The sequence below is a fragment of the Rhamphochromis sp. 'chilingali' genome (genome assembly GCF_963969265.1).
Source record: "Rhamphochromis sp. 'chilingali' genome assembly, chromosome: 14".
NCBI classification, from domain to species: Eukaryota; Metazoa; Chordata; class Actinopteri; order Cichliformes; family Cichlidae; genus Rhamphochromis; species Rhamphochromis sp. 'chilingali'.
This window is the reverse complement of record NC_137941.1, coordinates 37,167,825-37,179,231: the sequence shown is the minus strand read 5'-3', so window position 1 is coordinate 37,179,231 and position 11,407 is coordinate 37,167,825. Positions and strand designations below refer to the sequence as shown.

Below are 11,407 nucleotides of genomic sequence, written 5' to 3'. Positions count from 1 at the left end.
TGTGGTGAACAGACATGTTGCTTTTAAAACCACATGCAGTGTGTGACCGTGACTGTTCACTGAGACCATGAACGCCACTTTGCTGAAGCCTTCGCCTTCTTCTTCTTCTTCTAAATTGGAAGCAGAAGGAGCACGAGCTGCTTTGATCTACTGAAAGGAAAAAGCAGAACATCTGAGCTGAAACCATTAAGACAGGAACAATCATTCAATGCTGTGTCTCAGGTGGCTTAGCCTGTTACAACTGTTGATACAAGCTAAATACGGTTAACACACAGTGTCAGGGAGCTCCAGTGTGGGAACTAGTGGCTTTAGGTTTGTAGTCATTTAACTTTCATCCATCCATTCATTTAATTCAGGAGGAAGAAATGTCAGGTTGATGCAGGCTGGTTACATGCATTTGGTCCCATGCTGTCTTTAACTAAATGACTTGGTTCACTTTATGGCTGGGCTGTATGTGGGGTTATATCAGGTTATTTGGGCAGGAGTACCTGTCCCCTGTTAGACTTAGAAAGTTTCTCCATAAGTAGAGTTTCTAACTCTTCTAGCACATCTTCTAGCAAATAATGAATGTGTTACAGTTAAACTGACACTGGTCAGTGTAAATGGCTCATTGGGACACAGAAACCTTTAAATTAAACCCATCACCTGATATCGAGTGTCAAACAATATCACAGCTGTAAAAGCTGTTTACAGTCACAATTTATAAAACTATGATTATAAATAAATTCAAACAAGTGAGCTTTTCTCTTTGTGCTGAATATCAACACTGTGATTTCTTAGACTGTAAGCTTTACTTTAGCGCAACCAGTTGTAGAAGCTGCCACTCCAAATGTCTTTTGATAACAAGAAAAAAATACCTTTTCATTCCACGGCCTGAAGTTCTTCTCTGACATCTTCTGCAATCGGCTTTGTCTGCTGGTTTGAAGACAATAAACCACAAAAAGATGATTTAGCCACTTTGTCTGCGTCATGCAGCTCGAATGTGTCGTGTAACGATGTTGAATAGCCGTCGTTATCCCTCTGCTGTGTCAGTAGGATTGTACTGTACAGCATCTCATTGATATGTGAGGAATGCTAATGTAACACGATAACAGACTTACATCATTAAAACATAAAAGACAGGAGATATTTAGATATTTTTATATTTATATTACATTTTATAGCTGACGGATATTACTAAATAGATAGAATTTACTAAATAGCTGGATGAACATGAAAAATATGTCTATAATAACAAATGACCATGAGAGCCAGTAGAATTAATTCAACTGGACACTCAAAAGACGTCCTTAAATGCTCTTTAAGTGGCAGAACAAACGAACAAACAGTTAATTGCTTACTTGAGATGAAATCTAATCAGCTACTTTGAAAACAGCTTCTAACTGGTTCCTCCTGTAACAGGATGACTGCTCAGGGGTAAGGCCATCATGCAGTCCAGCAACCTTTATGGTTCTGCTTTGATTCACCAGGAACTATTAGGGAAACCTTCCAGCGCCTCCTGTGAAAGACACAGGCATAAACACAAACATTTATTAACATGTTCCACAGTCTTCCACTTTGATTTTCTCATCCTGTGGACAACAACGTACATGGATGCAGGTTTATTGTTAACTTTTGTAAGGTTTATTTAGTGAACATATCCAGTTGCAGCTCCACTGTGATCCTGAGCTGGATAAGCACTTAAGAAAATGTGTCAATAAATGGACAAACATCAACTTACTATATTTATCCAAACAGATGGGACCAATAATGCTTCACTGAGTTAGAGACTTTAACGTCTCTTCTATGTAAGAATGTCTCGTGCTGATATACCTGCAAACTTGACAACAAAGGTTTTTCAGACTGCATGTAGCTGTCCTCTATGTCAGCTCACACATTTACATTCATGTCACACTTATTTCTGCTTTCCCATTTTATAATTATTACTTGCATTTTGATTAGATACCTTGAGTTTGTAAATGATCAGATTACATAATTGGAATACAATGTATCCAATTCAGGGTTGCGGGAGGATGAAGCCTATCCCAGCTGATACAGGACAAAGACAGGCTGCCAGTTTATTGCAGGGCTAACACGATATGTGTAACAGAAAATCCACTTAAATGTTTGATATTTCTTATAATAATCATAATTATGACTATTATTTAAAGGTTTCTTTATAAATACATTTTGATTTTTTATAACCTCTAAAATATAAACCTGAGCTGTTTCAGATTCTGACCTCTGACCTCACTGCAGCTCCCTCTTGGAAGTACGTCTGCTTCTTTTCTACCCCCAGTGTTGACCGCCTGCCCTTGATATCACGTACTGTACCTGAGGAACAAAAAAGGACAAACACTTGCCTTCATTTAAAAGTACATTCATACAGAGGTAATCTATGGAAACACACTAGTTCACCCTTTGGGAGGAATCAGTTCCTGTGAAACATTTCTGTAAATGAACATCATGTGGAGAATGAATGAAATGAGTTCTTCAGGTGACTCAGCAGTCCCACACTGACAAATGAAATCTAGTTAAACTATTAAGCATATTTGCTCTTCTGAAATCTGTGTTAAACAACAACAAACATAAATTAGTAACAAAAATACAGCTGAGTCGAGGCTTTACAAACCACCAGCAGCCATAATGCTAAATTTTAATCTTCAAATGTTTCTGAGCCGTCTTCAACCTGCTTTTAACACATTAAAGTCCCACAGTCAATGCAGCCTGACTCAATCCTAGATGTTCAGCACACAGAGACACAGAGGTGCCGTTTAAAGTTCAGTGATAACCTGAGTCACTGATCATTTGCAGTATTACAGAGTCTGGCAGTCTTTGCATGATGTCCACGTCACTGTACGTTTCTAGCTGACTCTCAGGTGTGACAGGTGTGCCAGCAGGAAAGAGTAATAATAACCTGCATCCTGAGGTTTGTCATGCAGGATTAAAGGAGCCAGGCTTTGTTCACACAGCTAGGATTGTATTTTACACTGACCCTGGGTCAGTATAAGTATCATACAGTTTAAACGAAGCACTGAAACTTGCACATATTTATTACAGATGCACTGAAGCTAATCGAGATATTTGCTGTCAGTCTGTGGCTGTGATTAAACACTTTACTGAAAACTTTATTAACTAGTAACTTCATCAGTCATGACAGAAGCTAATATTTCTGTGCTAACATCGTTTAACCAGTAACAGCTTTACTCCAATATAAGCTAACGTTTACACCGTAACTTTAAGCTAGCACCATAAAGACGGTAAAACACGTAATAATATCTACAAATGCATCTTAAAGCTGTTATATTAGCACTCAGTGTATTACTAACATAACCACATTAACATTACTGACACTCGCTGACTTTTAATAGTCATTCTATAAATGCTGTCCGTTTAAATGGTCTTACCTGTACACACTGCATATCCACCGGATTGCAGCCAGAGTGGATTCTGGAGTCTATCACGCTCCTGTTAGTGATCCTCCATCTGGATGGATGAGAACAACCTTCTGAACAATCTAGCAGGAGATGGCCCATATCTATGGGACTGATTTGTGCTAATAACGCCCATTGTATGGACTGATAACAGCCGAAGCGGGTGAATAAAGTCACCCAGTAGCTAGCTGTGCCATTACCCAGCATACATCACTCCCTCCATAAATGCAATAAACGATACAAAAGCATCGTTCTACCTGTTTTTCAGGTAGTTGTTTACATTATATAATTTATTGTGTTCTGTATACCTCACTACAATGTGATTTGGAAAATGTCTAAATATACCGACAACAGGCACTTCCGCGGCAATCTCTTCAATCGGAGGACCCTTCACGTCAATTCCCGACGCGAGGGGGGTACCTGCACGTCCATAAGTGCAGCAGAGGGAGCCTGACCATGCGTCACACGTTTGACGAGTTGGGAGTGAGAACGTGTTGGTTTTTGAGTGCAGTATACATGTAAGATATTCCAATGGCACTAGATCCAACAATACTCTTTGCCAACCTTTAATAGTTGGTGCTTTTTCATAAATCCATTGGAGTAGTATATTCTTCCTTGCTGCATAGGTGAGAACACAGTACAATCTCCTATTATTCTTGGATATTAATCGCCGGCTGGGGAGGCCCAATATGAGAGACAGAGGGTCCATCTCCAATTCACAACCGAAAATCTTCTCCATTTCAGATAACACATTAGACCAATATTCTTGCAATTTCAAACATGACCAGAAGCTGTGAGTTAGGGTACCAATTTCTGTCTTACATTTGAGGCACATGGGTGAAAGGGTAGGATTATATTGATGTCTGCGAGATATGGATATATTCATTCTGTGTATGATTTTTAACTGTATTGCTTTGGTACGATTACAAACTGAGATTGATTTGGCATAACTCCAGACATCTTTCCACTCTTCATCATCAATTGCTATACCTAACTCCTTTTCCCATGTGCCTTTAAGCCTCTGTGACATCACTGAAAGTACAGAATATAAAGCCTTATAAAATATCTTCATAGGTACCTCTTTGTCTGTTAAAAATAATAATTTTTCAATAGGAGAGACTTCATGACTCTCACTAAAGTTAGTACTATGTAAAATATAATGCCTTATCTGTAAGTAACGGAAAAAGTCATGTTTGGGGAGAGAATATTTCTCAACCATTTGGTCAAATGGCATAACTACATTGTCGGAGAATAAGTCCCTCAGTCTCTGAATTCCTTTGTTCTTCCATTCCTTAAAACCTATATCGAACATCCCCGGTTGAAAGTCAAGATTATTCACAATAGGGGTAAACACAGATGTTAACTTCAACCTTCCCTCAATTCGACATACTGACCGCCAGGCCTTAAGTGTATAAAGTGTGACTGGATTATCACAGCTCAATCTAATATCTTTAAAGTTCTTAAAGAACAGTAAGTCCCTTAATGGATACTTTGAAAGAGAGGTTTCAATCCCCAACCAGATAGAGTGTGAATTATTTGTGACCCAGTCATGAATATAGCTCATGTGAGTACTCAATTGATATGTTCAAATATTTGGTAAATCTAGACCTCCTACTGAACCTGGGAGCTGCAGTGTAGCCATCTTAAGTTTTGGTCTGCGTTTGCTCCATATAAAAGAGCTTAGCCAGCCATTCAGATCCTTCATCACTTTATTTGAAAATATAACTGGAATCATTTGGACAGGATATAACAGTCGAGGCAAAATATTCATCTTAATCAAAGCTATACGTCCTTGCCAGGAAACGGGTAGGGAATTCCATCTCTCCAAATCCTGCTTTACCTTCTTGAACAGAGGCACAAAATTTGCTTTATACATTTCTTTAAATTCTGGAGTTATAAATATCCCTAAGTATACAAAACCTGTGGGGTTTGGCACTGAATTACTGATATCAGAGATTTTAAAGCAAACCCCACCTTGCTGAACACGATTGTTAAACAATGGAAGGAAAACGTTCTCATATTTGATTAAAGTTTGTTGAAGGTTTTTGTCATGGTCTTCACCTCTCTCTCTCTCACTGTCTGTGTTTGTGTGTGCAGTTACCACAACCTGTATTAAGGGTTAGAGGCGGGTCTTCCTCCAGCTCCCACCTATCAGCACCTGGGCTGTTTACATAACTGTGGTTGACTGTGTGATCACGTGTTCATTACTTAAGCTGGTGGCCATCCGTTCGATGTTAGATTGTTAACAAAGAACGGTTAGTGGAAATTGCTGTCCAATAATTTTTTTAAAGTCTCCTTAGGAGAGAAACTCACACTAATCTTCGGCTCCATTCTGCATAAGCTATCTGAAATGAATTTAATTAGGTTTATCTCATTTATAAAGTGATATTTCAGTGTGAATTTATCGTTTTGTTTTATGCTAACACAATGCATAAGCCTTATAGAAAGACACTGATCTGAAACGGCAAATTGCATGTGTTTAAGAAGCAGGTTTTGTTGGGTTAGTTTTTTGTCATGAATCGCTGTGCGGCAGGCAGGAGTTGGACCCAAAAGGCAGGCACTCAGGCACGAAGTTTAAACACAAAGAACTCAGCTTTATTCGCTGGCAGGAGAAAGTCATACAAAGCAAACTAAACTGGAAACTCGCAAACTAAACCCACAGAGAGACACAGGGATATCCAGACAGCATGAGGGACGATGCGACACTGACTCAGAGAAACACAGGGTTTAAATACACTGGGAAGTAACGAGGGGAATGAGACACAGAAGGAGGGCACAGCTGGGAGAAATCAGGACTGACGAGACAAGCAAAGCAGGACACATTCACATAAGACACGGACCATCAAAGTAAAACAGGAAGGATCACACAGAGATGCGAACTTGACAGTGGAGACAGCAACTAAGAAACACAGAGACATAAACCAAAAGGCAGAGGACTCTAAGAACCGAGAGACACAGAGGGGAACCCAAACATGCAGACACAGACTTACACAGAACAGAGGGGACACAGAGAAACATGAAGGGCAAGGGATCGAAACTAGAAACCATAGAATAACTCACAAGTACAATAATACAAACATCACAAAGAACTAAAAACGCTGGGTCAGGAGACCCAGGACCGTGACAGTTTTTAACTCGTTGAGCCGAATTGGCGACTTTCCAACACGTGCTGCAGTGTCTTTGATGTACCATATTTTTAAGAACTTAAGGGGCACCGGATTATAAGGCGCACTGTAGCTCTCTTCGCGGAAACACAGACACAGGTCGGTTCTTTGAAACGGGCGTTTATTACTTGGGCTTTCTCTCCTCAGCTTCATCATCACCAGTACGCCCATGTGCCACTACGCCATGAGAACTGGTCACGAGTGAACATTACAACCCAATTAGCAACTTTACAGTACACATGTTAAGTCCAAACAAATAAAAACATTTCTCAAACGACAAATAGCTCGTTGACTGCTTGTCCTTGTGTTGCTTTTTCTTTTAGTAAACCTTTAGCGTAACATGCTTCATGAGAGACATCTGCTCCCTCGCAGTCCATGAAAAGTCTTGTGTACTCTCGTTAAGGGTATTCTCACGATACGCTAGCTCTTACACTTTACATATGTACATTTCAAATAAAGACATTTTAACCCAAACTATATATATATATATTTATGAAATTATGTAACTTGTTATAAATCAGTCATACACATCATGAAAGCTCTGCCAATCAGTAATCTACATGCATGACATCATTTCCTTGTTACTCGGAAGCTGAAGCCCTCAGCTACAAACGCTACAGATATGCTAACAGCATTACAGATACGGATCATGAATTCACAAATTGCTGAGTATTTTAAGCGTGGCTTCACAAATGAGGAGATTCTTAGCTGAATCACATGGCATTACTATCAGCGTCACTCTGAGACAGGATATTTCTAACTTTAGAGATGTTGCACAAATGGAAGAAAGCAGTCCTACATATTTGTTTAATATGTGCGTTGAAGGACATATCCTGGTCAAAAATGACTCCAAGGTTCCTCACAGCGTTACTGGAGGCCAAGGTAATGCCATCCAGAGGAAGAATCTGGTTCGATACCATATTTCTAAGCTTTTCAGGGCCGAGTACAATAACGTCAGTTTGATCTGAATTAAGAAGCAGAAAGTTAGCGGCCATCCAGGTCTTTATGTCTTTAAGACATTCCTGCAGTTTAACTCATTGGTGTGTGGTATCTGGCTTCATGGACAGATAGAGCTGGGTGTCATCTGCATAGCAGTGTAAATGTATGCTATGTCTTCTAATGATGCTGCCTAAGGGAAGCATGTATAATGTAAACAGAATTGGTCCTAGCACTGAACCCTGTGGAACTGGGAGCCTCGTCAGCCGGCGGGGAGGTTGCTACCATCCCTTGCAGGGGTTCTCTGCTCTCAAGGACCCCACTGAGGTGTGTGTGTGTGTGTGTGGGGGGGGTGATCTCAGCCTGGCTGTCTATTGTCTTTATTGTCTTATGTAGTCTGGAAGTTGACTGAATGTTAGGTTGCTTGTAGTTTTTCCACCTGCGGCAAAGTCAGGTGGGTGTCCTGGGCTCTGTGGAGCTTTGTGGTGCTGCTGCTGGATGGGCTGGTCTGGATGGGCCTGGGCCCCCCTGCCCTTGATGGATTCCTTGGTGGAACTGGGGTACCAGTATGGACCAGTATGGAAGAGCTGATCCATTTGGGAAAGTAAATCTATTGGGAATTTTTCTTGGCTTTCAGACAATAATTCTGATTGCTACAGTGTCGGACAGCACACACTGACAGAAAAATATATCCATCCATCCATTCGCTTCTGCTTATCTTTTTTCAGGGTCGTGGAGGGTGCTGGAGCCTATCCCAGCTGTCACAGGGCGAGAGGCGGGGCGATCGTGGCTTCGGGACGATCGTGGCTCAAGAGGTGGGAGTGAATAAAACATTAGATGTAAATTAAAGTCGGTGTAAATGATAATGTTGCCTGTTTATTACCCTTCATTGGGTAGGGGCTCAGGGGAGTGCCGCCTCCACCTGAGTAACAGATCATTTTCAAAAAATGGGATAAAAAAACAACCGGTATGTATCTAGAGCACTCTGCTATTACTAATTTTGTTCACAAGTGATAAGACAGTCTTTCACCACACTGACCTGCACAGCAGGAGCTGACTGACAATGGAAACGTTAACTTTCCACAACTATTTAGCAAAAGCAAAATAGAATAATGGACCCACAAGTCAGTTCAATACATGACTTCACCCTGTTCAAAGTGTATGACACCAAAAGAATTAAAGGTTGAAACTTGAGCATGCTGCCTCAGTAACACAAACGATATACCAGGCCAACACTAGGTGTGAATATCTTGTGACAACTAATTTGTACATAAGGTGTAGTTTTGTCATGCACTATGTGAATAGATAAAAAAGTCCACTTTGAAAACACTTCAGCCGAGGTTAAACCAATTAAGAAATTCAATCTGACAGGCAGGCGGACACATGCTGCCTAATATTGCTTCCAGGTGACAGCATAGAGATACTCAGTAATAAGAAAACAATGACATCCAACAGCCCCACTTACACCCTCAACACATTCTGTTTTTGTACTCATTTCTGTGATGTGTTCATGGTGAGGATCTCGAAGTTGGGTTTGTGGTTCATAAGTATCTCTCTAGTGCTACCGAGGAGGAGTGAGCATAAACAGATTATCTCTTCTTATGTAGCAGGTAATTTTAGGTGCATAAATTCAATCAGCTAAACAAATATTGCCAAACATAAAGTCTATTTTCTTCTAAGCAGTTTGTAAATGTCACGGTCCTGGGCCTGTGGCCCAGTGTTTTGATTCTATATTATTGTTTATTGGTCTGTTTTCCTTTTTGTTCTTGGATTATGACTACAGGTGTTTGGTTTCTATTCTATATTTCTTAGCTTGTGTATTCCTTTGCCCATGATGTCACTCTGACCCCTGTACTGTGTTCTTCCTGTTCTTGGTCAGAGTTATCTGTGTTCAGTCTGTGGATTTCCTGTTTTATTTTGAAGGTTCATATCTTATGTCAGTGTTTCTAGTTTCGCTTCCTCTGTCTCGTTTAGTCTAATTTCTCCCGGCTGTGTTCCCACCTGTTCCTCGTTCCCTCATGTTCCTGCCCGGGTATTTCTAGTGTGTGTCCTCCAGTGTTCTGCGTCGCGTCGTTAACGTCAGTTCACCCTCAACTAGCTGTGTGTTTTGCCTCTGTGTTTCCAGTCTTTTGTCTCCGGGCTCCAAGTGTTTCTTAGTAGTTTTGGGTTCTCAGTTTAGGGTTGTGGTTTTGAGTTATGTTTGGAGTTTCTGCCACAGCGCAATAAAGCTGCGTTTTCTGTGTACCGAGTCCAGCATTTGGGTCCTCTTCTCCTGCCCTCACACAGCACACCATGACAGTAACACATATTTGCATTTTTCTGGAGAAAGTTTTAACCCAAATTCTTTCAAGCGATTCAACACTCTCAGCAAATGGTCTTCGTGCTCCTCAAGGGTGTTGGAGAACATCATCAAATCATCCAAAAACTCCAGGACCTCTTTCAAGTGCAAGTCTCCCATGCACTTCTCCATGAGTGTTTGGAACGTTGAAGGTGCATTAGTAACTCCTTGAGGCATTCGGTTGAACTCCCAAAACCCAATTGGCGTTACAAAAGCGGTTTTGGCTTTATCAGCTTCATCCATCTCTATCTGATAATTACCAGATTTGAGATCAAGCACAGAGAACCATTTCGATCCAGTGAGTGCTGTAAACGATTCCTCCAAGTTAGGCAATGCATTGCATTAGGCACTGCAATGACACTCAAAGCTGGTATGTAGATGTCTTGCTCTGTTCCGTTTGACACAACAACTGGAACCTGAGTGTGTGTACCAGCTTTAAGAGCGACTAGACAATTACTGACACACAAACCACCCGGTAGGCCTGAACCCGGGTGCTGAATGACAACACATTGACTAGATGGGCTGAGAAGCTTGGCAGAACCCTCGACCACAACTGTGCAGCCAGCTGAAATTAGCACAGGAGATTTACTAAGGGTGGTCACAACACCAAGATGATCATTACAATTCTGTTGGCACGTCACTTGGAGAGTTTGCAGAACTGCTCTGTACCCGTAAGAGGTAGGCTGGAATGATGAACAGTTACTAGAAGAGAATTGTTCATAAAGAATTTCAAGTGTATTCATGCCAATAAGTACTGAGGTTGGAAAATCAGGTCTCACATCAGGAACAACAAGTGCAAGCGTTTGAACTGGGAAGTCACTCCCAAGAAAGTCTTTTGGAAATGTCATGGGAACTTCAACATACCCAAGGTATGGAACACACTGACCAGCAGCCCCCTCCACATGAAGAAGCTCATTCAATGGGTGGACTGGCTGATCGGAGAGATGCTCATTATAAAATGAAACTGGAATTCTGGTAACCGGGGAACCAGTATCCAGTAGACACGGGCAGTTGCAACCTGCAATGTTGACTTCTGCTGTACATCTGGATCCAACTAATCCTGGTGGTAATCTAGTGTGGATCATTGTCTTTGTCTGCAATTTTGCACACTTGGCATGCTTTTTGTTCTCAGCGGGACAAGGTTGGTCCAGCTCAGCTCCTGTTTGCCCTTCCACAGGAACCGGAACTAGTTTAAATCCTCAGAAGCAGTGGACTTTTGCTTCTGCCACTTTTGTTTGTTCTCAAATTGTTTCCGCTTAGCACTTACCAATGCTGAATTTGGTGCATTTTCACATTGTGGCTTAATGTGACAATCTTCTCCACAGCGGAAGCAAAACCCTGGTTTAGGGCTGGAGATGCTAGGTTTTGGATTCTTACCAACCTTCTTCGGCCCATACGGCTTTGGAGCTGGGCAGGCAGCAACCGGTGGTTTGACATTACACTGCTGTGCTGTCAAAGCTGCAAGCTGCTGTTGTATAGCTGCCATCTGTTGTGAGAGCTGTTTAGTCAGAGTGGTTAGCGCAGTACAGAGGTTAGTTTCTTCTCCAGTGTTGGCA

At 41.3% G+C, this 11,407-nt stretch overlaps 1 long non-coding RNA gene across 1 annotated transcript; it reads right to left on the bottom strand.

Moving 5' to 3' along the window:
• Positions 1 to 1,367: 1,367 nt before the first annotated feature.
• LOC308409655 lies at positions 1,368 to 3,619 on the bottom strand. Its single transcript, XR_013974045.1, has 3 exons — positions 3,387 to 3,619; positions 2,222 to 2,313; positions 1,368 to 1,498 (listed from the first exon to the last, which is right to left on the bottom strand). It is a non-coding gene; the product is annotated as an uncharacterized lncRNA (long non-coding RNA).
• Between the last annotated feature and the right edge of the window lie 7,788 nt (positions 3,620 to 11,407).